The sequence below is a fragment of the Lonchura striata genome, chromosome 3 (genome assembly GCF_050655825.1).
Source record: "Lonchura striata isolate lonStrDom1 chromosome 3, ASM5065582v1, whole genome shotgun sequence".
NCBI classification, from domain to species: Eukaryota; Metazoa; Chordata; class Aves; order Passeriformes; family Estrildidae; genus Lonchura; species Lonchura striata.
The window spans coordinates 60,285,228-60,312,795 of record NC_140705.1 but is presented as its reverse complement, the minus strand read 5'-3'; the positions used below and the strand labels follow the sequence as shown (position 1 = coordinate 60,312,795).

The 27,568-nt window shown below is 40.5% G+C and overlaps 1 protein-coding gene across 2 annotated transcripts in view; it reads right to left on the bottom strand.

Annotated features, from left to right (window-relative positions):
* SNX9 (sorting nexin 9) overlaps nt 1–14,386 on the bottom strand; it is an 81,548-nt gene extending 67,162 nt beyond the window's left edge. The window contains exons 1-2 of one of the 2 annotated variants that reach the window (XM_085575262.1): nt 14,352–14,386; nt 11,541–11,676 (exon numbers count right to left, since the gene is read on the bottom strand). The gene's annotated coding sequence lies outside the window, so the exon portion shown is untranslated. The remainder of the gene's footprint in view (nt 1–11,540; nt 11,677–14,351) is intronic. The other variant, XM_085575261.1, reaches the window with a different exon arrangement.
* Between the last annotated feature and the right edge of the window lie 13,182 nt (nt 14,387–27,568).

Sequence of the window (27,568 nt, the reverse complement as noted above, 5' to 3'; positions counted from 1 at the left end):
CAAACTAATTTGTGTTCTCTCTTTATAAAATCAAGAATTATCATTTTAACTGATCAGCGTGGATTTCAAATGTATTGTATCCCTGTTTACTCTTCATTCCCCAGTGTGCACAGCATTCACTCACAATTTTTCCCCATGACACAGACATATGTTGTGGAGCAATACAATTCTGACTTTTCAAAGTTTGTGATTTTCCATGTCTAACAGTTTATTACTCTGTTAATTTTTTTCTGTTTTCATCATGGAAATGTTGGAGATTTCAGGATCTCTTGTTGGCTGTGTTTCCATACACAAGGAATTCAGTCCTGTAGCATTTGTATTATGAGATCACCAAAAGACTAAATCAGACTTTAGCATCCTTTAACCCTCAAATATTATTTTGAGCCACTGATCCCTTTAGAAATAATTGACAGTGAAATTATTTCACAGGAAGAAGCTGCCGATCAGCAGCTCCCCCTGAATTCATAAACCACTTTAACAATCACTTTAAGGTCAAGGTGAAGAGAAATGCTTCAAAGCAAATGCAAAGCAGTATTAATTTCTACTAGATGTTCTCTCTAGTAGGGTTAGGGTGTCCTGCAGCTAGAGAAAGAGCTATGAAGCCTCTTTCTAGTGCTTATATATTTCTCACTTGTGTCAACCCATGTTAGATCTCCACTGCATAATCTGTCTTCTAGCCCAGAGAAGCCCGAGAGGATAAAATAAAGGGAGAAAGTATAACCTTTCATGAATTACATTGTACTATAACTAGATGTAGACCTCTTGTAAGTTTGTCCTGTCTTGAGGGAGGATCTTGGAATCTTAAGGTCCCTTAGACCCTATTTCTTGTGATTTGTTTCTACGCATTGTAGCCAATAAAGATCATGCTATCCCACCCAGTACAGAGATAATAATGTACCAGAGAAGAAAAAGGAAAGCCTATGGCTAGATGATGGGGTACAAAAGAGGCTTTGTAGGCTGCATATCTTGCATTGCTGCTAAGTAAATTATGTGGCTGTGGGCAGGTCAGAAAATTTCAAGTATCTATGGTTTTTTTTTGTAACACTGCCTCAGGTTTTGAAGAAAAAGCATTTTTCTTTGGTTGCAGGGTATAGGATCATTGATTAGTAGGAGTATTAAATAGTTGGCAGTTCCAAGATACTTTACAGAATGAAGTATTCTAACCCTTTTTTAAAATCCAGTATTACTAGCAAAACCAATGAGTCTACTCAAGCATTTAATTTATCACCAGTGTTAAAATAAAAATGGTACCTTAGGGATTTAAGTTCTTCACTTCTTTCTGCATGTGAGATATTCATACTAGCTGGCACTTCTTTTCTGCAAATTATCAGAAGCAGCTCTAGGGATAGTTCTAGCTACCCAAGACAGGCAGATATCAAAAACCCTACAAATATTTCCTGAAAATCTGAATTTTACTAAGGTTAAAGAGAGAAGACAGAGAGGAGCAAATTCTGCTTCTCTCTTTTCTAGAGTAGATATTCTTATTTTTTTGATAGAGGGTAAAATTTGGAGCTTGCTTTAATGAGGACCTCTAAACACATTCTATAAATTAAGTTTACTTGTTTAAGCTGTTTAAACTGAAGGAGAATGCAGCAAACGCAGCACCACTCAGTCATGTGTCCTGTTTGTGGTTAGTCACACAAAGACAATTTTTTCAGATGCTAAGCTCTACTCTTTTTTTTTTTTAATAAAGAAGACTGAACACAGCTGCTCTTGACATCAAAAATAGTCACTGAACAAATAAAAAAGCACTATACTATCAAAGTAACAGCTGACATTTAGAAATTACTGCAGTGAGCTTACCTAAGAGATGCTGAGGACAAGACCTGCTATATGATGAATTACCTTTTCTCATTTTCTTGAACCCAACCTGTGCATTTTTTCAGCGTATCACATTATTCAGTTTGTCTCTGGTGATGTGTTTACCCAAAAGCTGTTCTTTGTCAGGAGGTTGCTGGTGTTTCCTGTAATTGCTACATCAGTCCAAGGTGTTTAGAAGAATAAAAAATTGCTGCTACAGACAATGTCACAAAATTAAATTAAAGTTAAATTGAAAAGAGACTCCTTAAAGTTATGATTACAAATGGAAGAGGAAATGTGACTGTAATATGACATTTAGGAAAACACAAACAAACATAAAACCCCTTAAGCGCTGCAGTGAGTCATGAAACCAAATATTTTTAGTTGTCTTTTGTGAATATTCTATTTCCAAGCTTTGTTTTCCACCATAAACAATGCAATATCTACCCTGCATCTGTGTGAGACAGGACTGGTGGCAGCCTCTGGCCATCCAATCCACAATCATGGCCTTCTCTATGAAGGACTGTACCCACACTAAACATTTTTCGCACATTTCTAAATAGTTAACCTGTCTGCCAGGTTTCCTAATTATCTCCTCCTTTGTCTTACAAGGAAAATTCAAAGCTTAAATTCCACATCAGATCCAGAGATTACTTTTCGCTGGAATTTTTAATGGCAATGAAATGGAAGAGTGTTCTAGCACCTTTTCAGGCCCACAGAGGTGAGCCCTGGACACTGCAGACCACCATCAACGAGGCAGTTCCAACACAGATAAAGGCCTTACCTCATCCTGGTCCCTATAGGTGATTCCTGACCTGCCAAGATGTTTTTTCTCAGTCCACAAAACTCACTTCTGAAGAGGCCACTTCTCTCCTTGCTAACCACTTCATTGTTTTCCCTAGCAATCCCCAAACAAACCCTGCTGAGCTTCTGCTTTGACCCCAGCTGGCAACAACCATTTGTTGGCTGCTTTTTTTTTCTCAGGCTACAGCTGCTCTGCAGCTTCCTTGCATAAGAGTAGTTCTAACTGCAAGCTTCTCCTCAAGGACAGATGACTTAAGGACTTAAACTCGACAGCCTCTCAGTCACATGATTTGGGGAAGGATGGGGACAGGCAAGGTGGAACTTCTGCAAAAAGGCCGTTCACCTGGAGCTAAGAGGTGTTGCCAGACACAGGCAAACCTATTCACGTGTATCCTATGCCCAATGCCCAATGAGACAGCCAGATATGCTACTTTTAAACAAAAAGGACCGTTCCTTTAACTCAGCCATCAGAATATCCTGATCTGATCCAGCATAGATATCTCTCAGCCATGTAGATGCCATTATTCCATTCATGTGGGCTGACTGCCTGGAAACTTCTTTGCAGCCAAACCTAGAATGGCGTCCCCTGCAGCAATTGCTTCTGGCTCACTGTCTTCAGCCAAATCCCTCTGGCTGTGTTACAGCCTTGGATTTTTTATTCTGAGTAATTTTCTCTCATTTGTTTTTATGTAAGATGTTGAGTCTCCCTTAGGAGTGTATTTTTCTGAAAGGAAATTTTGACTCCTCTTATGTTTAATTACAGAGCATGTGAGAAGGGACACTTAAGTTGTTTTCTACTGAGTTCCTCTGACACCAACCCTCCTTCAGGTATCCCCATTAAATGGTACTTTTTGCCTCAAGTGTCTTTCCAGTATAACTGAGTCTGAGAGCTGTTATTACAACCAGCTGGCTTCTGGGACATGTCAACAGACAGCTCAGAGTAACCTAATAGCATTTATTATTTCTCCTACCTGCTTAGCAAAGTCCAGATTTCACAATGTCAAACTAAATGTAATGTTACTATCCATAGAAGAAGCCAAACCAACAGATTTTGCTGTGGGCTTTCAGTGAGCCAGTCAAATGAGCACAGGGGCTGCAGTCTTGTTTTAAAGCATTGGTAGATGAATTGCTGTGCAATGAAAGTCTCTGTTGGCTCAGTGACAACCTGAATCAGCAGAGAGCTGGGGCCTGGCAGGGATGATGCTGCCACTGCTGCTGCTGTACTTTGCTCTCTCTATGGCTCATTCTCTGCCACCAGTGGCAGAAGTGTGTGGGGAAGTGGCTGTTCTAGGGGCCAAAGGTAATTTTAAATAAAAGCTGAATGTGTAATATCTTTTCTTGGTCAGCTTTCTGTTATTGTATCATTATTTGGCCATTCTTTCTCTCAAGCAGAAAATTGTCTCCACTGGTAAAGGATGTCACAGTGCATTTCTGTTTAAATCAAATGAGCATCTTATTTGTTAAGCAAGAAGAGAGCCACTTGCTTTACTGTGTAATCCTCATGGCAGAACAGCTCATGGGGCTCCCCATAACTTCAGTGTAAGTGCTCCCAGGGAGAGGTACTGATTCTCCTTTCTAATACCACATGGTCACAAAATTTCTGGAAGTGGCACACTGCTGTTGCTCTGAACATCCGTCCATGCAGAAGATACCTGTGCTAATGCCAACACAGCAGAACCAAGGGCCTGCAGTTTCCTAGTCTTCTGTGACTGTTTGTATTGGTAGGCTAAAGGTAGTCACTGACATGGGTAAACCATGAGGTTTTTCTCTGGCTCCATTTTGGCTGGGGAACATTCCCAGGCACACTGGTTTTCCTAGGGCATGCACTTATTTTACTGGCTTATACCAGCATACACAACCTACAATAGCAGAGATCCTGAGCAGGAAAGCCCAGCAATAAGCTTGAGTTTAGACAAGGAGAGTAGGATAAACTTCTTGAGTAGTCTCAGAGTTTTGCAAGAGTTTGGGTGAAACTGCTCACATCTTAGATGTTTCCTTGTTCGACCTACTGCATTTTGACTACCAGAAATTCCTCTAGATAATACTAACTAATAGAGACCTTATCTGAAGAGGTGGAACCAGAGTTCATGTTTAGTGGTGAAGGAATAAGTGATATTGATCTAGTATGTCATCTGAGTAGTTTGAAACACAAAACTTAACTGGGTGCTTATCCTATAGGTCTTGATAGGGTTATTATATTGAAAGTTATGATGTGCAAAGACATGCAGAAGCCTTTTGGACTGGGTGGAAATTCTGGATTCAGCAGCTTAGACTTTAGATTTATGAACTGATGGGTACAACTGACAGGAACAAAGTATGAAAATGAACAACAGGATTTAGGGCTTCTCGAGACTGTGACTGACACAAGAACTTTAATTGGCAAAATGAATATGTGTCCTACAAAATGTCCTAGGCTAGAAAGCCAAAAAGAAATACATGCTAACAGCTATGCTTCCACAATAATTCAGAACTGCTCTTTGAAGTACTGTATATCCATTTTCAAACACATATAGTTCAGTAGATAAGAGTGTACTTGCCAAAGCCTATGCTAAAAGCTGGAAAATTATTTTTTAAGGTTATCCTCCTTTGAAATAAATTTAAAAGGAATAAACTTATAATAAATTAAAAATGAATAAATTTGTATTAAATTACAAAGGAATGCTAATTGTCACATTTTTATGACAAAGCTTAGCTTGGATAAACTAGCACATGAAATAACTTAAAATAGCTTTTCAGTCATTTCTTTGGTGAGCTGAGCTTTGAGACCTGCATAATTGAGTAGGAAAAATCTGAAAAGTTGACATATAATTTATTTTAACCAAGAAAAGTTCTCTAAATTTGCAGAGCCAATTTTTAGAGGATGCTAAGATTCTGAGTTTTTTGGGGGGGTTGGTTTTTTCTTTGTTTTGGGGATTTTTTGGGAGAAGATTAAAAGTATTGACACTAAATTCTGTTAAATTAGCAGTGAAATCTAACCTTTTTTTGGTAAGAGAAAGCTCTGCTTGTAAGATTTTGGAGACTTCTCAGCTTCAAATTCTTTATAAACCAAGAATTTCCTCAGTACATTCTTTCAAAATACATTCTTAGCTGAAGTTTTTGAATCTGAGTACTGTTGCTAGATTTACATTTTCAAAAGCTATTTTGATTATAGAAATGGACAGGAAAGCTTATTATGCAGCTACTTATATATAGAGGAAAATATACTGAAGCAATAAAGGAAATCTTAATATTTGGGCTACTGAGATAAGCAGGATAATAACAATGTTTAGCATAAATGTGGAGGAAGTCTTACCTCAGAAAGAAGGAGGTAATATCTATTTTGGGTTACAGATAAGCCACAGCCCAATGGGAAAGGAAGAAAATGTTGATTCTTTACTATAAAACTTTGTATTTTTTCTTTATTAAACAATGTATTTACACTCCCATAGCATAGCATTTCCATTTACATGAGTCCAAAAGCAGGACAGGATGGGGGATGAAGCTTCAGAAGATAGGAAGAAAGGCTGTATAATGCCAATTTTAAACAGAGGAAAATGGACGAAGCAGCTAATTATAGTCTTTTCAGTAGGAAGAAACCACTTGGAAGAGCCTTGGCCCTTCGGGAGAGACTGGGAAGCGAGGTAGCTGTCAGGATGGCTTTACGGGGAGTGGTCCCAGCAGACAAAGAGCATCTGTCTAGGCAAGGAAAGGAGGTCACATTTAAAAGCAAGCTATCTAGGGTAGAGACAACGACTGATCCTAATCTCTTAGATATGGTAAACCTGCTTCAAGTACCATTTACCATTGGTTTGTTTGGAGGTGGGGGTGCTAACAGCATGTTACCCACTTCTTTTCCAACATGACCTGTTTTCCTCATCTGGCAGAGGCAACATGGAATTTTTTTCCTGTCAAAGGGAAACAAACAAACAAACCCCTATCAGGAAAACTTGTAATTCATATCAGAAACAGATATTTTCTGAATGGATTTCAGATAAGTTTTTTAGTGCTATATTTCAAAGAAGATTAAATATTTAAATATGAACATGATGCTTGTTCTGAGAGAGAAGTTCTGCAGGAGGCCAGGTGGGAGCACAGCTCAGAGACTGTAACTGGGCTTTGACCCAGAATATTTCACACCTGGGAAGAAGTCTCCTGTTTGGGATCTCAGAGAGAGCATTATCAAAGCTACTGAATATCACAACATAAAATGGGGAGCTTAATAGGTTAATCCCGTCATTCCACTACCCTTCTGCAGTATCTTTCTTCTCAAGCTGCTAAGGTATTTTAGCTTGCACTACTCATTAAGAAAATTAAATAATAATGTTTCCTAGTAGTTAACCCAGGTGCAGAGACGTTAAGTACAAGATTTTGTAACCTTTGCTCAGGTTGGTGATTGCTCACTCACATGTCTTAGCCAGAGCAGTCAGTGGGACAGCTCACATGTTTTCCATGATTATCATCATGAGTAAGGATGATACTACCCAGCCCAAGTGCCTGGTACACAAGGTTGCATGGGAAATGTGTGGAAGAGCTGGCAGAATTCTCCTGATTCCAGTACCTCTGCTGATCAAATAGGCAAAAGTTCAATGCTATTAAAGTAGGAAGTTATCTGCTACAGTAAACTCAAATTGCAAATGGTAACACATTAATACAAAAGAAGGAAAAAGGGACCTGTGGACAAGTATGGCCTAGAAGTACAGACCCTTTGTAGGGTGAAAAAAATTGAGTCCACAAAGTCCTTTTGGTGACATTAGGGGTTTTATTGGGTGGAGGAGCTTTCTCACAAACTGTTCTGTGCCATCCTATAGCCAGAGCAAGACTTTTAGGGGCAGAGGTCAATGGACGAGGAGAAGAGAAATGGGATGCCTGGTTTTTAATTAATTAAAATGTAGATGAATGGACTCTATCTCTGAATAAAAGTTCTTGGTTTTGATCTCATTGATCAAATTGAAGTAAACAAAGCCTAATGCACAGTATTAATAATGTTGTATTTTATTGTAATATTAGATTAATATATTTCCCAAAGAAAAAGTTTCTATAGGACTTCATATTCTCAGTGACTGTGGAACTTGTAAGTAGGAGGAAAATACTGTAAAAGTGACCATATTTATATTCAAAGTCCTAATAGATTAGAGAGTGGTTTAGCCACCAAGCTGTAGGTATCTCACTAAGTGCCCTCTATCATCTCCACCCTTCCAGCCATTTATTTGGGCTCATGGCAGATAATGTTTCCCCACAAAAGATGATGCCCCTAGACCAGATCTGCTCCTCTCTTGACACTTAAAATGCTGGAGCTGGTGCTGGCGTGGGAGGCAGCAGCTTTTTATCCAGAGCCATCCCTAAGAGGGAGAATTACAGGAGGGTACAGTCAGCACAGCATGCTAATTTCCATTTTCCCTGTTCTCAAGTGCAATGGGTGTTTTTAAGTTTATGGCAATGATTTATTGAGGAGGCTTTGAAAACTCAGATACTTTTTTTGTCCTATGCCAGATTGAAACAAAGCAATATTATTTGTGAGATAAATGCTAATAATTCATTAGTAAAACTTTCTGCCACATTCCAAACCCATTTGGCTTTGCCTCAGCTGATGGAATGTGTACATTTGGATTTATAAAAGCAGAGAGCATTTTTGACTACAGGAAATTCCTTTTTCTCCCTCATTTTTCAGTTTTTCATAACAGCATAAATAAAGCTGAAGTGTTTGCTGGTTAGTTTGGTTTTTGTTGGGTTTTTTGTTTGTTTGTTTGTTTGTTTTAAATTGAGACTTTACAGCCTGGTGAACAAAGGAATTCCTGAATTAACTCCATTCAGCAATCTACTGGCACTGACACTGCTCAAACACCACACACTGCTCAAGTCTACACTCTTCGTGTTGCTTCTTAAAACCAGACATTATGTATTCCTTTTGGTAGCCAAAGAGCCCTTGCACAGATTTATCTTGATACTGGGAATCCTCACGGAGTTTTAATCTCACCAAAGCTGACAGACACCCCTTTACTGACCATGGGCAAGCTTTGGATCAAGACTTACGTTGAGCCACAAGTCAGAGCTGTGGCTGGGCAGACAGATTAACCTCTTTTCGTGGAAGGGAGCATGACTCAGTACAATGAGCAGGCAGTTGTTGCCTGCCAAGGGGCAGAGCTGTCCTTTTATAAAATTTAAATTGATTGCACGTTAAACCCACCAGATTTGGAGAAGGCTGCAGAAGTGGGTTGTTGCTGTCCATATATTCTCCTACATGGCGATCAGGAAGGTGAAGAGAAATGAGTCTTACATTTCCTGACTTGTTACAGTTCTTAAAACAGCGAGTAGCAGCACTGATTTGTCAAGTTTCACTGCAGTTCCCCCTTGTTGCCCTCCTCACCCAGTCCTCGCTGGGGGGAGAGCTGGCTTGCTACAGCAACAGCAGTTCTGCCCACACAGAAAACTTCTGTGAGCAATAAGGTCATGGAAACTCGTGACATCCAAACCTTCATTTCCAGCAATGTTGATGCCTGCAAGGTGTTGGCCCTCACTACAATTACAGGGGTGTCCATCTGTCTGTCTGTTCTCCTGGAGCACAGAAGCACTTTTTGTTCAAGGACAGGTAGTTTCGCTTGCTGTGCTAGCTTGTCTCTATTTCTTTGCTTTTTTGATAACTTATTTTTGAAGATACTTACAGCATGACAAGGTAACCTATTTTACAGAATATCCCAGAAATATCACAGAGAGAAATTGAGTGTGTACACACAGCTACCCAAACCTACCTGGTCAAAATTTCATATGCACTTTAAAAACTCTTGAGCTTGTTAAGATTTCTTAAGCATTTTGTTCAAATACTATATTTTAAGATGGACGCACCATTCTGTGATCACAGAAATATGACTGAATTCCCCCATGCTTAAGGTCTTTTCACTGATTTTCATTGATTGTCTACAACAACATTATATTTGATCAAAAGTCTTCAAACACAGCATCTGAATGTCTCTCTATCAGCGCTTTGCAGTGACAAAAAAAGGGAGAAAACTCTCACATTTTTTCCAGTCACTGCTACCTTTCTAACCTCATTTCACTGCAGTTCAGATTACTTTTCTTTTGAAGGTAGCATGTATAATTATAATTTTTTGAGCTAGATGCTAACAGCACCTATCTGGCCTCAGACATGTAATAGGACTGTGCTCTTAAATCTTCACAAATCATTATTTAATTCTAACCTTGCAATTAAACTCTAGCTCCGTGTTTCTGGCCCACTGTCTTTCTGCTTTAGAACAGCCTCTGATCTGTGCCAGCAAGCTTGTTGTTGAGGTCACTTCCACTGTGGCCAGCATCTCCTCACCTGAGGGCTCACACCCAGAAAAACACTCAGTGATTCATCACTGCAGCCTGAAAAGACTGAATTATCCACTAAGGGATTCCTAAACCATGAGTTTGCTGCTATTTCATCACGTGCTTTGCTCTGGATTACAGGCAACTTCCTTTCCCCAGCTCTTTAAACCTGATGGGTCAGCAGGTGTTAAATCCCCTCTGCTACTCATTATTTACACATCCTCCCCAGATATGGCTGCCTCTGTCTGTGTATGTGTGTGTGTGTGTGTGCTCGCGTGTATTTCAATGACCTGCCGGCCAAATTTCTTCACAAAGTGAATCACACTCTTCTGCCAAACCGGTCCTGCACCCATCAGCAAGTAGAGCCTATTCACGCTGTCCTGATGCAATAACCACAAATAAGAGCTGTGATAAGAGCTTCAGGAAGAGCTTGAAAAACACAGTGATTAGATGGAGTCACTGAGAACCAGCCCATACTGGAGCAAGGCAAATGAACAGGGCTGGCGCCCTATACACGTGCTAGTGCTGAACTTCATCCTCAAAACAATGTTGGCTGTCCACTGTTTTTCTCTAAGTTCTTTGTACTCTCACCCCTAGAGACAGACATGCTGAAAAAAATGACCCAATAAACATAAGTAAACCCAGAACTTGCTCTTGTATAAGTTGCCTGTGTGGAATATCTGGCTGCTTTTTACAGCATAGTATAAAATCTCCAAAGAAACACAAGCTCAGATTATATGTAGGCATTCAGAAATTTTTCAGAAGAATCTTGGACTCAGAGCATAGAAATCTTGGAAAAGCCAAGATTTGGATAGCTACTATGATGCCTATCACAAATACTTTGGAGAAAGCAGCAATTATTATGCACAATAAGAATGTATATAATTTAGATTGCAATTAGATTTACAACAGAAAGAATAGATTTAACAGATATCCTTGGGCAAGGCGTCACACTTTTGTTCTGTTAGATCATGTAGCAACCATCAAGGTTGCATTCTGTAGAGGCTGTAAGAACATAAACCAACACAAATCTTGAATTTCACTCTAATGACCTACATACCTTTAATCAACCTTCACTGCTTTATCTGTATGCATATTCTTCAGACTAGATTAATGCATCATTACAAAATAATTTACAAAAAGACCTTCAAAGAACTTCATGGTATCTTAGCATATTTAAGTATCTCAGAATCATCCTGACCAGCAAATGACACAATTAGACCCAAACAGCAGGGAAATTCAGGATGTTTGATAAAATATTTCTTTTTCACAAGCCTCTGGAGGAAATTCAGTGTCAGATGCATCCTGAGAAGATGGATGGTATCCTGCAATTAAGAGGCCTCTATTCTGCAAAAAAGGCATTTCCCTTTCCTACCTTCTCCACTCACCAAAATGGTATTGCTTAGTTAGGGAAAAAGAACTGAGAGATGGGGTTATTTTTTGAACAATATCATGCTAAATTTAGGTTAATCTCCTTGTCTGCCTTAGGGCGATATGCTAGAAGGATCAGGAACTGTTATCACCACATTGCTGCAGAGAGGGCAAAACATGCTGTGGTGACAGATGGATTCAGTCTGAGGCAATTTTAATTTTGCCATCCTCTGGCAGAGCAGAGGACATTCCCTTGCACTGTGTGTAATGGACTGGCTCACCCTTTCTCCAGACAAATTGGGCAGAAGCAAGGGCTGCTGGACTGAAGTAACTCCTCGTGTTTTGTTAGGAGCGTTGTGAACCACTTCATGTTGAATCCAGGAACAATCCTCTTTGCTGTCCCACTACTGCTTCTGTCTAAAAAAAAGAAAACACACCATGGTATTAGCATACCTCATCTCATACAGCTTTTAGTTCCTGTACCCTTATGCCCTGTGTCCCAAGCTGTTCATTGGAGATTCAATTTCCTGAAAACTAGTTTTTGAATCTAAATTTTTATGTTTCTATTTTACATTGTAACTAGAAGGCATTATTGCATGCTATGCAGAATTCCCTGTCAAGCCACCTGCCCAAATTTCAACAGACCAGAGTAGTAGTTCAGAGCAGTTCAACATCAACATTAGTTAAAATGCACTTTTAACTAATTCTTGCAACTATTTGCTATGTCCACTAGAGTTTGGCTGTAATTGCTAAATTCATTATTAGAAGTGGATGATTATTATTATTGATATGTAAATGGAGTATACACCTTAAGAGTTTGATTTTCTTTTCAACTGTTGAACTGAAATTTTTTGTTTGTTTGTTTGTTTAAGATACTACAATCAGATTCATAGATATTCTAAGCCCTAAGAAGAATGCTAGGAAGCATTTTCAGCTCTTTCCAAAGTCATATGACCATGCTGATTCTGATGTGAATTTCTTTGGATTAAGCTGTTTTGGCAATTAGTTTTGTGTTTGAAATGACATTATTTTTATAATCTTGGATTTTTCTCTTCTGAGTTCTCAGATTTCCCCAGATTTTATACTCTGTTACACACTTTAAAAAAATTTCCCATTATTAGGTAGAGATTACAGTGAAAACTCTCCAGAGAGACCTATACAAGACCTGAAAAAACCTATCCAATTGCACAGAGGCCAGCTGGAGAAAAGCAGCTGATTTACTGGAAAACCAGCTGTATGTGATCTTCAGAAGGATTGCCGGGGAGGGCAAGAATTTCCATCTTGTATGCAAGGAAACCAAAGTAATTTCAGACTAAAGATAGACTATATATTGTCTGTACATTGGAGTCCCTTTAAATAGATACCAAATGCATCAGTATATAAGATAATAGATACTGACACAATTAAATGCATCCCAAAAATTGTAAGCTTCCTGGTTTTGTTTAATCCAAATGTGTCATAATTTATTTGGACTAGAACTCTAGCAATTGATGTTTTTAATCAGATGCATACAGCTGGACCAGACCATATTTTCAGAACCATATTTTCCATTTGCCTCACATTAGTCACTTTTGGGAAAAGATCAGCTTTCTGGGACTTCAGACCATTTGTTCCAGGGTCATCTCTTACTGACACCGAGTCTGTTTAGACAGAGGCTTTTTGACACAAATATTGCGTAAAGCATAAGTATAGCATGACACTCTCAGCGACTGTCAGCTTTGTGACAGAGCTGGATGCTTCTGCTAAACAAAGCCAGGAAACAGTCAAAAGTATCTTGGAATCAAAAGGCAGGAGGTCAATGAAGGTGACCTTTTAGTCACCTCATATTGGCAGGACCAGGAATGCAACAAATCTAGCTTTATTTAATTCAAGCATCATAATATCCTCTGACAAGTTCACTAGATTTATATAAGGCCTAAATAAAAATTGTAAAGCAGTTAAGTTTTTAAATTTTATATGCACATTAGACAACACTGTAAGGAAACTATTTCTACTATTGCCATTCACTGCATTTTAAGGTCTATTTTTCTTTCCATGAGCAGCTCCCTGAAGGAGAGGATAGATTTCATTTGTGAATGTTCCAGTCTGGACTTAAATATGGCACAAAACCATCCAGATTAATAACTCGAGCCATCTGGATTCATAACATTAATATTATTGATCAAAAGTATGCAATGCTTTCAGAAAAGCTATTTTCATCTAATGAGCCAACACTGTAACACATTTCTCTGTGCTTGTCATGCTACAAGAGGTGGCCAAGGACAGTGCTCAGAACTGGGATGTCAAGTGGATTTTGGAGTTTTGTAGGTTCCCCAAAATTCCCCAAATTATGGAGGCTGGAGGAGCACCCTGCCAGCCATCTGCAGGTGTGCCCAAGTCCTCCCTCCCAAGCAGGAGCCCTCCGGCAGCCCCGGGGAAAGCCCAGCCGGAGGTGTCCCCTCCTGCCCAGCCGTGCCAGCCTTGGGGCCACGCTCCTCCGGGCAGCACAAAGCAGCTGCAGTGCAGGAGAGGATCTGGCTCTCCAGTTTATGGCCCGAGCACACACTGGGCTCCTTCTCGGCGCACAGGAGCAGACAGACGAGGTTGTGTTCAGCCGGGCACAAGCGAGTGTTTATTCCGTCCTCCGCAGGCTGCCTCCCTCCCCGCCGCCCGCCTCTCGGCTTCCCGTCTCCTCCAGCAGGAGAGAAAACACGGCAGCACAAGCCAAGGACTCGTGAGCTCCAGTTCGGCTGCTGGCATTGACTCATTGTTTGGCCTTGCTTAGTCAATTTAATCTCTGTCCCTAGTTCCCTCCCTGGAAAAGGACAAGGCAGCTGTATTTGCCTGGGCAGGACGGCTCTCCCCAGGAAACAAGCCGGGGCTATTTCGGAGAGCAGAGGCATCGGCGCTCTCCCCGGGACAGGCAGCCCGCAGCCCGGGGCAGAGCAAAGTGCAAGGGGCAGTCAGCCTGGGACTCGAGGTGTGCCGCTGCTAATCTTTAACCTCTGAGAGCCGTGGTCCTGAGCTCCGGCAGCGCCGATCCCTGCAGCTGCAAGAACCTATTGTACAATGAGCTATTCTCCATCCTTCTGACAAAGGAAATCATGGCTTACCTCTGCGTACCGACAGCGTGATCCTCTCTCCTCAAAGATGCTGGCTGGCTGCCACATTCTCCTTGGAAATAGAGCACAGAAATGTTGGATTAATAGGCCAAACTTTGGACACAGGCATTTGAAGGAAGGGAATTGCTCTGCCTTGGAAAGTATCCACATGTCCTTGCTAACAGCAAGTGGTATCTACCTTGTAGATACCAGCCATTACACCAACAAACCTACAGCATGAGAGGCAAGTAGTGCTGCCCAAATGGCTGAACTAATACAGCATGAAGATTTGTGTCAGTGTGTTGTTGCCTGGAGAATTTCCTCCTAGCAAAACTGTAAATTTCTGTGACCTGTGGTAAGGGTTATTCACTGCTACGTGTCTCACACACAGTGCGACTAGCAGTGTAACATCGTGGTTTTATTATTATTAACAACAATGAATAGTTGCTTCTCTTTCCCCCCCCCTAATTTCTAGATTTTAAAATTCTGCTATGGTGGCATTTCTTTCTCAGCCATACAAAACCCCTCAAGGCTAGAGGTTATTTATCATTTGGCTTCAGGAGCTGAAGCTTAACAGAGCAATCCAATGGCTTCTGACAAAAGCCGGAAAGCTGCCAACAGAGGCACTTGCCAATACTAACAGATAAAAGAGATAAGAAATATTTCAAATCACCAGGGAATGTTCTTTAACTGAGAGGTGTCTTTCTACATTTATGCAGCCAGGATGAAGGCAGAAGAGGGAGCTGTGCAGTTTTGGCCAATGTAGCTACTCTAAGCAAAGCCTGAATACTTGCCAGGGCACCAGCTGGATGGCTGCTTTATAATTCCTACTGCTCTTGCAAGAATGCAGCATTGAAGTGCCCAGCAAGGGGGAAACCTGGGCACGTGTGTACCCCACAGATCCCACTCTTGCGGGGCATGATCCGTGGGCAGGTGGAATGATGAGCTCCCATCCACTAGGCAAAGACTGTGTTGAGGACTTACTCTGGGAGGAAATGCAGTTGGAGTGTGCCAGGAACAGAAGACTTGTCTTCCTTTTTACTCTCCAGAAGAGGTCAGAAGGAGTAAGTCATTTGGCCTTGGAAGGCACACTTCAACTCCCTGCTCCAACACAGCCTCACTCAAATGCTTCACAGCAAGTCTTCAAAATAATTTAAGCACCAGTCTTAAGTGCCTGCACTCCTACAAAAACTGCTAAAGCAGGTAGCAGGTACCCACTACCTTTGCAGACCTGGTCTTTATCAGCTGGGTATGACTGTGCTGGTGTAGATCAAAGGCACAAGCAGTCCATCTCCAGGACTTGAAGGGAGATTGTGGAAGAGCCCAACCACACCCGCACCTCAGCCCAGGGCCACCGGCAGGCGGAGCACGGCTAAGGTGCAGTGTGCTATGAGCAGGTGCCAGCACATATCCTGGGCAAGTGCAGGACATGGCGAAGTGTTCAGATGTGACAGCCGCAGGCCATGAAGCAGCACCGGTAACAGCTCCATACTGATGGATAAATATCCCAAGGCAGCTGCAGCTCAGGGAGTTGCCATGAGGGAGTGCTCCTGCATTCTGTGCTGCAGAAGCATAGACGCCTGTACTGAGTCTTGTAAGGGCCCAGGATTTGCCACCCCTTGGGGAGGCTCCTATGGTACATCAGTTCCTGCCCCAGCAAGGGACTGTGCAGTCTGCTGACAGAGATTTTGTTCCTCAGCTTCCCCCAGGCCTCTTTTTGCAGAAGGAACGATTTGGATCCAGGTAATATTTCAGATCTCATGCCTTGGTGAAGAAAAGCCAAAGTGTGCTGCTTTGACTAGTAAGTCACATGAAAACTCACTGTTTCAGAAGGAGGGTTTGGGGAAGCTGTTCTTCACAGCAGCTCTACTGCATTAAAGAATTTAATCAGTACTGCATCCACAGTAATAGGGTATGTACATTAAACACCATTAATTTTATATGTCAAATTATATTGTATACTACCCCATAAATTCATATACTCATATCAAGTACATGGATAATTGTGTGAAAGAACCTGCAACCTGCAATATGAATGTTGTCCAGCCTCATGTGGAAGGACATTCTGCTTCACAGTGGGTTTGCAATCTGTTAGGACTCATGTTGGCTCTAAAGTGCTAGTTACTCAATGGAGTTTAACATTTGGGAAGGCAGGAACTGCAGCAGGAGATGACAGCACAAAGTTTGGCAGACAGGAAAATGAAACTCCAGGTTTAAAAATAAAGTAAAAATGGGATACACTAATGATCCTACTTTGTTAATTTAAAGTTGTCTCTTGCAAATACACCCTGAGAAGACTCAACCCTTTTCAGCATCTACAGCTTGTCACCTAGAGAAGGTGGAATCCAAGACTTTCACCATTAGATAAATAAGCATGACTTTTTTATTGTCTTTTATAAGAACTCAGAGGGAGTTTGGAACAACTCCTCAGGCACACCTTACTGAACATGGCAAAATGATAGGGAAAAAAGGTCACAAATCAGTCCTGGTAAAAGTAAAGCTGTTTCAGAGCACATGGGTTTGTGTGTTTTGCTGAGGGAACACCTTCTGCACCGACACTTGATTGAACCTCAAATTCCCCAACTTGGGAAAATATTGTTGAATTGCATCGTTAGTGCTGTACACAACCTAAACCACTGGCCTCTGCTGAGACTACATTGGGAGCACTCATTTATTCACTCATTTATTCTGCTTCTATTCACCAAGAAAATTACTTGTTCAAACAAAACTGTTTGGTTCACAGGATGGAATTAGTCCAGCTGGATATCTGTGCAGCAGGCAGCACCCCTTTTTAAAAAAATGCAATGCAAAAAAGCTGGCAAGTGTTGTGCAGGCTATGAAAGGCTACGAAAACACAGATTCAGGCAATCACTTTGTTTTTTAAAATTTGCTTTGAAAGATCAACACAAGCAACCACAAGGCAGCCAAACCCTTCTTGCCCCAGTCTCCAGCTACCCTAGGAGGAAAGCCTGAATATTTCTCCCAGAGCCTCCCAACACTGGTGGTCAGCCTTTCCTGCCCTCCTGATCACAAGGTCTTATTTTGTTAAAAGCAGGCACCAGGGGAGAGGAAAGGAAAAGCATGGGCGTAATTAAAGCTCTCTAGAATTCAGCTACAGTACCAGAATCCTTGTGGATGTATAGAGGTGTACTCCAAGAGCAAATAACACATCAGAGGCTGAGCACAGGCCTTGGGTGATGGATACCAGCTGTTGCCACCACTGCACAAATATCAGAGGGCCAGAAGTCAAGATGACATTTGCACAGTTTGTAGACCCTAATTAACACTGCAGCTGTCCCATGCAGGCACTGTGAAAGTGGAAGCCTTCTGTCCATGTTTAGCTGGAAGGTGGTCTATGGAGGCATTAAGGTATATGCTCTCAGCCTCTGTTGAAGAGGGCTTTGTACATTGCTGCATTTAAATACAGCACACCTTTAAATGGGCAGGCTGCGTGGTCAAAGCCCCACAGTTACTTGTACTGCCAGGCAGCACAAGAGGAGGCACACCAGCTTAGCTCCAGTGGTTTAACTGGAGGCAAGTCCTGGAGAAAGCAGTTCCTGGAGACAGACCAGGGGGTCTTGAGCTTTGCTCTGAAGAGGAATGATCTGCAAGGAGTGCTGCTCTCCAGAACTGGCTGTGCATCTGTCTCTACATGCAAGCAAATCACTGCAAACCTAAATACACTGATGACTTTGTACCATAGAAAAGCAATGCACTTGTTTGCTCTGCCTCAGAAGGCAAAGGAGAGAACACCAAACAAAACCAGAATATTTAATATGGGATCAAAAGTAAGAAAACAAAGTGAAAAATTATTTTTTGGGAAGGAAACATGTATTGACTAAGCTGGGCAAGCCACTACCATATGTATCACAAAATCCAAGATCTTAGTGGGAACAAAAAGCAATGGACATTTCTAGGGCAATACAAACCCAGATTTTTATATTTGTCTTTTTAAACAAGAAAAGAACACCTCCATCCTGGATGTTATAAAATGGCTAAAAGTCATCAGATTTCATATCCTGGGCCTGCCCTTCCTCTGAGAGATTATCTCCTCACTGCTCATGGCAGGACATAGTGCATCTTCCTTCTGGCCATTGCAATCAAATGTGACTGGACTAAACAGATCAGTGACCTGCCAGCTGTTCTGGTTCTATGTTATATGTGTAATTAAGCCTAAAAAAGAGGCAAATTTTAAATTTACAATTTGAAGTAACACATAGTTCTACTTCTGAAACTTGCTCTGACTTACTATTTTATTAATTGTACAAAGACATCTCTAAAGAATAATAAGGAAATAAAGAAACCACCCAGCTCCAGGAACCTTTTCATGTGAAACCAGTCCTGACTGAATTAATCTAAATGATTTATTAGAACACTACAGATGCCACCCCTTCTCTTCCCAGGGAATTAAATAAAAAGAAATAAATACCAAAATTAATTTCATGTTGAACAGATTCGATCTACTAGTGGATTTTTAGGGAACAAAACTGTGATATTAGCCAAAGGTTTTCTACAGAACAGCTTTTACTTTTACACTACTGCTAATGAAAAGGGGCAATAAAAACTATTATTTTCCTAAAGCTTGCTGAGATTAATTTAACTTATAGAGATTCTTCACAGTTTTCTAGACTTTTCAATAAGAAAGAAGCTATTCATTTCAGTAAGATAATTTCCATAGAGAAAATGCTTCAGAGTGAACTAAAACTCACTGAGCTGTTAGTATCTTTTCTTGTTCATTTGGGCACTGGAAGAACAGTTGCAAACCAGGCAGATACAGCTGGTCCTCATTCCCTCGTGTCTACTGCAGGCTGACTGAAATCAAACCCCCTCCTCTTGTTGTAGTCTATTGATTTATCAAAATAACCCAAACAATCAGAAAACCCCAGCCAACCAAAAAACCACACCCCAACAAACAAACAAACAAACAAAACCCCACCTCAGCTACAACCTGGAAAATAGCCATTCAAATTCCATTATGATTTAATTATAGGCTGAAAATAACAACTATCTATCTTTCAAATGTGTATAATTTTAGCCAATATGACTATATCTGCAACATCTTGAAATATGCGTTGACAGGACAAAAGAAAGTGCAGAAATAAGACTGTGTTATGGATACAGACCCATGCAATGTGTCAAAATGCAGATCACAGAAAATACTGGCTTACACATTCCTAGGAAGTAATAATAAAGATTGAGAGGGCTAATTAATAACAAGGGTAGCTACAGCACAAGCACATGTTCAGCTGTGGATAACCACAAAGGTAAGGAAGGGGTCTTAGTTAATGTGATACTTGAAAACTTGCTGTCCACATTTGAGTAGTGCTAGACTACAAGGGAAAGAAGTGGGAATTTATCTTCCCTTTCCTATTTTGCATCCAGTAAGGACAGTCCTAGAATTTGGACACCATTTCAACCCTGCTTCTCAAGTCTCTCAGTATACAGGTCTGCCAGACATTGTCAGATACACTTGATCTCTGCCAATGAGACAGCCTCATCCAGGCCATAGCTCAAATATAAGAAATCAGAATATTTCCTCCTCTCTTCCAACTCCATGTGCTTAAAAATCTAGGAGTGGCCTAGATTTTTGCTTGCATGGTCACTGCTTTGAAGTACCCTGGCAGCATTAAAAGGCTCTGAGGCTGATGTCATTGCAAGGTCTCCACACTGGAGAGCAAATCTCCAGCAGCACCATGACTGTGCAGCATCTGCACTGCATCTTCTTGGATGAGGAAGTGTGGATCCTCGCACTCTGCTAGCTCTTTTCTGCTGCATTGGATTCCTTCAAATATTATATTATTATTATTATTATTATTATTAGATAAGCCTGAGCTGCAGCAATTTGTAGGACACCAACCTGCTACTCTGAGCATCAGGAGAGCGCACAGCTGTCAATGTTTGGGACAGCACAGAGAGAAATTTTTGTGCAGTCTCCCCCCAGAGCTGTACCATCCTGCCTGTGACCAATGTGTAGGATCCATAAATAAGGACTCCATAAAAACTGTTGCAGGATCTGGAAGGTGGCAGCAACATGCCTCAGGAAAGTGCTTCTGTGATGCCTTGGAGAGACAGTTGGGAGTGGAAAGACATGACTTGGCATTTCAACAACCTGGCATGTCTGAGCTCCTGTGCAACTCTTGGAAATCCGAAGGACAGATTTACAATGAAATAAACAAAGCTGCACTAGGATCTTCTGAACCTGGACTGCAATCTGTCCACACAGATTCTGGAAGAGCAGGAAAAGGTTTCAGCTCGGTACAGAATTATGTGGCTTGGCAGACACTGCAGAAACATTGTCTGGAAAAGTCTGGCAGAGCCAGAGGTTCTCAGTTCAGTTCCTAGACTGAAAATGACTGCTCTTCCTTCTGCTAGCAACTGATAACATCTTTATGGCATTAAAAACCATTTTTTTTCTTACAAAGGCAACAAATTAAAAACCAAATTATAAATTTCAGCTTCTGTTAAGTCTACTACAGCAGCAGCAGCAAACAAGAACAGCTCATTTTTTAATGGACTACTAACAAGAAGTTCAAAAGTTGCAGGTAGTCTGAGAAACAGGCTTTAGAAACAACTATTTTAGCTATCATTAGATCCCTGTACAGCATCTAACACATGGTCAAAGTTACCACAAGCTTTTGTTCAGCAGCATACCATAGGAAACATGTTCCACTTAAGAAATATAATGCCACATTGCATGATATACTTATTAACAATATTTTAAAACATTAAATAAGTAAACAGTATTTTCTTAATTTATCGAGTATTAATAAGTAAGTATGCAATAATAATGTAAACTTCAAAGTGCAGCACTGTCACATTTTTTCTCCTTGCAGAACAAAGCATTCCTGAATGGAAGCAGTTTAATACTGATGATAACTCAGGAAGGGGAGTGATTTTCCTCTTTGCTGACTGTAATCTGCCATGACTATCAATATCAGAACATGTTTATCTACACACAAATACAGCTATTATAATGTGCTTAGGTGTAGGTACATATGTACATATGCAAGTAGAAAATTTATATAGTAAAGATCTGTGTGAAAATACTTGATCCCTGACAAGTTTATAATGTGCTTAAAGCACATCACATACACTTAAAGCACATCACACCATAGCACATATTACTTCAGCAACCTGGAGCACCTGGGGACTGCAGAACACGATAAACTTGAACTCCAGAATTCTCAAGTTCAAAATCACTGGTATGCGATTTCATTGAAGTGAGCAAATTTAAGTAAATACAATTCCTCTCTGGAGGGGAGGGAGGGAGCAAGAAACCACATTTTACGTATGAGGAAACAGAAGATTATGAGAAATTCCTTTTCTGCCTGGGAACTGCATCTTTGTATTGTAACACAACATTAGTTCCCAAAATGAACTCAACCAGTTTGTGGAACATTTGGTACAGCAAACATGATGACAATAAACAACTTGCTTGAGATCACACAAAGCAAGTCAGCCATCCAGCTTCCTGAGTCCCACGACTCAGTCACGAAGCGTAGCTCTGCATGGCAGACTTGCTCCAGATGACTGCCTCTGCTGACTGAACACCAAGATTAATTAGCCTGTGATTACTGTGCAGGCGTGCCTTCAACAATTCCCAATCTTACAAAACCCCCACCCCTTAGTGCTACTGCCTTGTATTCAAAATATGGCTTCCAGCTCAACAAAAAACAACTCGGAAAGATCATGAGGTTTGTGTTTGTGAAGCATCAAATTTTCATAGCAATGACTACTTCAATTTTGTGTTTCCTACTTTTTTTTGTTTCCAGTTCCCTGTGTAAGTGATAGCTTCAGCAAAGTGGCCAGTTCAGAACTCTGCTATTTCCAGTGATGTTTTTACAGGATTTCTGAGAACTGTTCTTCACCTCTGCTTGCTGAGATGCCCAGGCTTTTCAGAAGTTTTCTGCTGAGGGCTGAGCTGAACCAGAACCTGACATGCATTCTAGGTTCTACTTGTCTTTCATACTTCTCTCTTCCTCTACAGCTATCTCATCAAACCATTTGTAAGTAATAATTGAAATTGCTTTGGAAAAGACTGAACTGTTGGAAGTATAGCTGCCTGTTTAGGGCAGGAGGTACACGTAACCAAAATTTCTTGCCGACACACCTCTCACCTGCTCCTTAGAGCTCCCTTTCAAACAGGTGTTCAGGCATCTTCTGAATGCACCCTTAGAGCGCTGCATGAACCACAGCAGTGCTATCTGACAGTGAACATTAGCCCTGCCTCCTGGCCCTACACAGCCTCTCATCAAACAGAGAACATCAGCAATGCTGCTTAGTTCAAGTCCTCTGAAAAATAAATAAATACATAAATAATTAAATCCAGCAATAAATCTCCCATACAAACAGGTTGCATTTCAAGTATGTGAGAGAAGGGAGCTAAGGACCCCTGAACTGACCAGTCTGCATGCTCAGACTTCTGCTGGGGCAGCTGAGCCCCAGGATATTTTACACCAGAACAAGTGGACTCAGCATTTACTGCAGTATTACTGGGAAATACAGGTGCTCCCCATGACTGAGAAGGGAGCCTGAGGGATCAAAGGAACACTGCAAATCCACAAATGTCTTGCAAATGGTAGGTGGCTTGAAACTACACATTATGTTCATTTAGTTAGTATTTGCTATTTATGCTATTTTCTCTGGGGTGAGAGCAGGGGATGTGCTGCTTTTAAGATCCTTTCCACAGAGCAATCAGGAAGCAGTTGCTGGAGCATAAAATTTGTTTACTCTGGGCTGAGCAAGCAGAACTTGCCTGTAAAAGCACAGCACATACTCCATGTATCCAAATTATTCCAGCACAACACATCCTAAAGTGCAGAACCACGTACAAATAACCTTCTTACTGAGACTTAAACCAGGTAATAGTTCATGCCTGTAGAAATACATGCTTCTTCTTTAATTCATCCCTTTCCTTCTCTCCTCTTCCTTCCCCATCCATCTCCCAAGAGACCTCCATTTCTGAACTGTGTTGTACCTAAATTTTATCAGAACTGTATTATGAAGACAAGTTTTCTTTCAAAAGAATTATACCAGTTGTATGAGGAATTTTGGATGAAATGGCATCAACAGACTGTCACAATGCATCCAGTGAAATGAAGTTTTTTTAAAAAATTCCATTATCTTCCCCATGCTTTTGGTAAGATAATAGGATCTAAGTACTTGTTCAGATTTTCATCACTTTGACTGCATCTTAGAAAAAAAACCCCAAAATAAAATCAAATCCAGTAATATATCCATTGAGGACCTTTACAAGCAGGATTAATAAAGCCTCCTCCCTAAACAACTACAGTTAACTTGTTTTTACAAAGCAGCCCCAAGTTTCCTATGGAAACAGTGCAGAACATGGCTCAAGCAAGTAGAGCTGGCTGGGTAGCAGTTCTTCTGTAAAGATCTGGGGCTCAGAGCCTCAGATTTGGCTTTCCATGGGATTGCTGCTGGCCCAGTGAGAGGTGGGAGACGGGGAATGAGCATGGTCAGAGAGCTGGAGCCTCACCAGAGCAAACCAATGGCACCTTTGCCCAAGGAGAAGTGTGCCAGTGCCAAGAAAAGTGCTGCCTGACCAACATCCCCAACAGCCATGACAAGGGATAATGAGAACCAGTCACCTTGTGGGAGATTTCATCAAAACTCATAGAAAATATAATTTAATATTTGAGACCCTAAGAAAACATGTCTAATGAAGTCAGGCTGCTGAAACAACAGAGGGTGAGAGCCTGGAGAGTCTCCCCCATTAAACACGATATAACCAGATACAGTGGTTCAGGCTTGAACTGAGGACTGAGACAGGTATGTCTTGAGACACAAGGATGAACTAGAAGCTTTCAGGGTCCCTTCCAGCAATACTCCTTCTCAATAACTATTTCCTGAATTTAATCTGGGGTTTAACACTCAACCCATATATTTTGTTTTCTGGGAGATATAGCCTACTGCAGTTTAATGACTTGATTGGGCCACACACCTCTAATCTAGTTTCCTCACCGTGAAAATGGGAGTAGGGAACAACAAAAACCCTTAAAAACCATATTTCACTTCCTTGTAGAGCTAAATTTTCCATTCCCAGAGCCTAGAACACAGGTTAAATTAGAACAAATGATGCCAATTTTAAGACTGGGAGGCTTCAAGCAGAAAAAAAAATCCCCAGCTAATTTCCTGAAAGACACATAAGCTTCTTACTTTCTTGGAAATTATAAGAGACAAATAAAAACTCCAAATCCCAGAATTTACTGAAGGCAACATTAAAGCAGCAAACAAGGGAGGATAGCAAAAATGTAATCTGTTTGCTAGGTCACACATGCATGTAACTCGCATCACTGCAGAGCACCACCAATTCTATAATTTAAAAATTGAACCTTGCATCAATGTAAGCTTCTTTACTTAATTGTTTTTATAAAACATTAACCTGAGGCAATAGTGTCTCAAAGCTTGGCAGATAATGCAATAAAGAAATCAAATGAAAAGGGAGTTTTTCCTACTTGTTAATCTTATTTAAATGTTAGCTGATCAAACCACTGGATGATGAGGTTTTGTATAATACCTTGCGTGTTAGCTTCCAACTCCTGTTACATGCAATGGGTAAAACCATCAATTACTTAGCCAATTTTGCAGCATTACAGGTAGGTAGGAAAAGTCTTTTAGATGATCTTGACTGCAGACAAAATTGGGGAAGTGGGATCCCTTTTTTCCTCATGAGAATTATTACAAAACTCTTTCCTATTCATAACATTTTGCTAATTTTGTATACATCAGATGCTGAAAAAAGGAGTTTTTTTTCTTTGATTGATAAATATATTCATTCCCAATTAAATTCCCATTTCAAGAACAAGGTCTTCACAACATAAAGACACAGAGACCACAATTTTGCACAGATGCCATTTGTGAAGGCACACTTCATAGTGTTTTTTCTTCAGTTTCACAAAAAACTACATTATACAATCTTCCCATATTATTTTATGTGGGCACAATTATTGCATGGACACTTTACTTTTTAAGAAAACAGCAGCTATGAATTATACTTCAGTAAATTAACAGAAGAGATACATATTAAGACGATAGGATAACACATTTGTCTACAGCACAGATCCATTCTGCAAATATGTATTTTCACAGGAAAAGAAGCAGTAACTTTCTGGAGGACTGAAATAGCACATCATTGAACCCAACTGCACCGACACAAGCAGTTATTCTGGAAGAAAAAAGAACAAACAACATCTGTTTTTATAATCCAATAGGTTTTAAATGCTACAATTAAAGAGGGTTGTTCCTGTTACCTACTAGATCTGGGTCCATAATTCTACATCCCTTACTTTATTTAATGTAGAATTATGAACATTGAACAATGATAAAAGACAAAAAATTACATCTGAAAGCAACAGATTTACTTTAATACTGGGTGAGTCATGTTCCTTTTTGTATGTGCCTGTTCACTCAAGTGTTAAGTGTTTTCTGAATTATAGAACACATAACCTAGCTTCAGCCCTTCTGGAAAGACAGGTACTAAATAATTTACTGGTCGAGTCGTCCACCAAGCCACTTACACAAAGTAATCTGCTATCTTGAAGCTTTCAGCAGACTTTCAAATAAGCTCAAGATAAAACTCAGAAACACAGGGGAGCTGCAGAAGTATATTAAAAAAAGCTCTACTTTATGGCTTATCTGCTTTGAACAGGAAAACAAAATCAGGTTCAGCATTACATGTGTGTGGATAAAAGTCCATGCTACAGTGGACTTGCTTGTAAAGAAAGCACAGTGCAAAATTGAGCAGACTTTTTAGAAGGGTCTTCTAAAGAAAAACAGACTCAAGCACTCAGCCTGATCTTGAGGGTGTGGATCCTCCTGAAACCCTTGGAGCTGCCAGAGAAGGATGTCAGCAAGCTGCTGTGTGGTGCGTGGAGATGGGCTGCTGTCAGTGTGCTGAGGGAAGGGCTGCCTGAGGGAGACTGAGGCAGGACAGAGGACTGGCAGCATCCCTGTGCAGTTCAGCAAAAGCCAACACAGAGCATGGCAGCCAGAGCACAACAAACCCCTGGAGCAATACAGAGAGCATGAATGTGTGTATATATATCTCTATCTATAAGTACATGAACGTTACAAGCCTGTGGGAGATGGTCATGCTGCTGTGGCAAGAGAATCCTAGAAAAGAGAAGCCTTAGGCAGGAAACCAATACCCTTAAAATGGAAAAAGTGAGGCAATATATTCTTCCATCACCTAGCTCAGAATCAAAATTGGTGTGTTCCAAATTGAGAAAGCAAATGCAAACACAAAAATGAGTAGTGATGACAAGTGACACTTAAGTAACAAAGGTTGAGTGTGGCCAGAAAAAAGGCCTCCTTTAAAAATCTCAGAATGTAGAGGAGTTCTTTTCCCATGTTAATTGGATGTGCTTTTTTGTTTGCTTTTGAAACATATTTCATTGACAAACCCAATACAATCTTGTTATTCCCTATTCCTTGAAATTCATACAACTATGAGGAAAGCTTTTTTCAAATCATACATCACCAGAACAAGTTTCAATTTATCCACTCGATCATAAATATAACTGCATCTTTGTTATACCTGTAAATTCCTATATTCACTGAGGAAACTAAAAAAGACCTACACAAGTGGGGACCCCTCCCAGACATAAAGTCCTGTCTCAAACAGAAGATGTGACACCCAGGACACCTGAGGCCCAGTGGAAGGCTACAGACCTCACCAGCTTCCAATCTAAGAACTGAACATTTGAAGCTCTGTTTACAGCTGATCCCCGCTTGAAAGAGGTGCAACTAGAAATCAAAAGAGAAACACAGCTCAATGTTTCATTAGATTAAAGTTCCTCGTAAAACATCTTGTTCTAGAACCAAATCAAAAAAACAGAGCAAGACAGAAGAACATGTAGAAACCTAGAATAAGGAAGTGCAGGAGAAACTGCAGAGGTAAGTATGAAACTCAAGTAGCAGAAAAAAGCCTGGAAAGATTTCCTGCTCCTTGATAGGTGCAGAACTGTAGGCAATTGCATTATCCATTAGAAAAAAAAATTTTGAGCACTAGAGTAGAATACTGCCTAAATCTGAGAGGACAGAAAAAACACCTCAGATCTAGATGATCATAATGACTTGGGAAAACACCAGACTCTGTGAAATCAGCTAAACATCTTACTGAGACAACAAACCTGGATATTTGATTTTTTACATAGGTTATATGATATCAAATATAATAGAACAGAGTATTGGAAAGCTGTGTTTAAAAA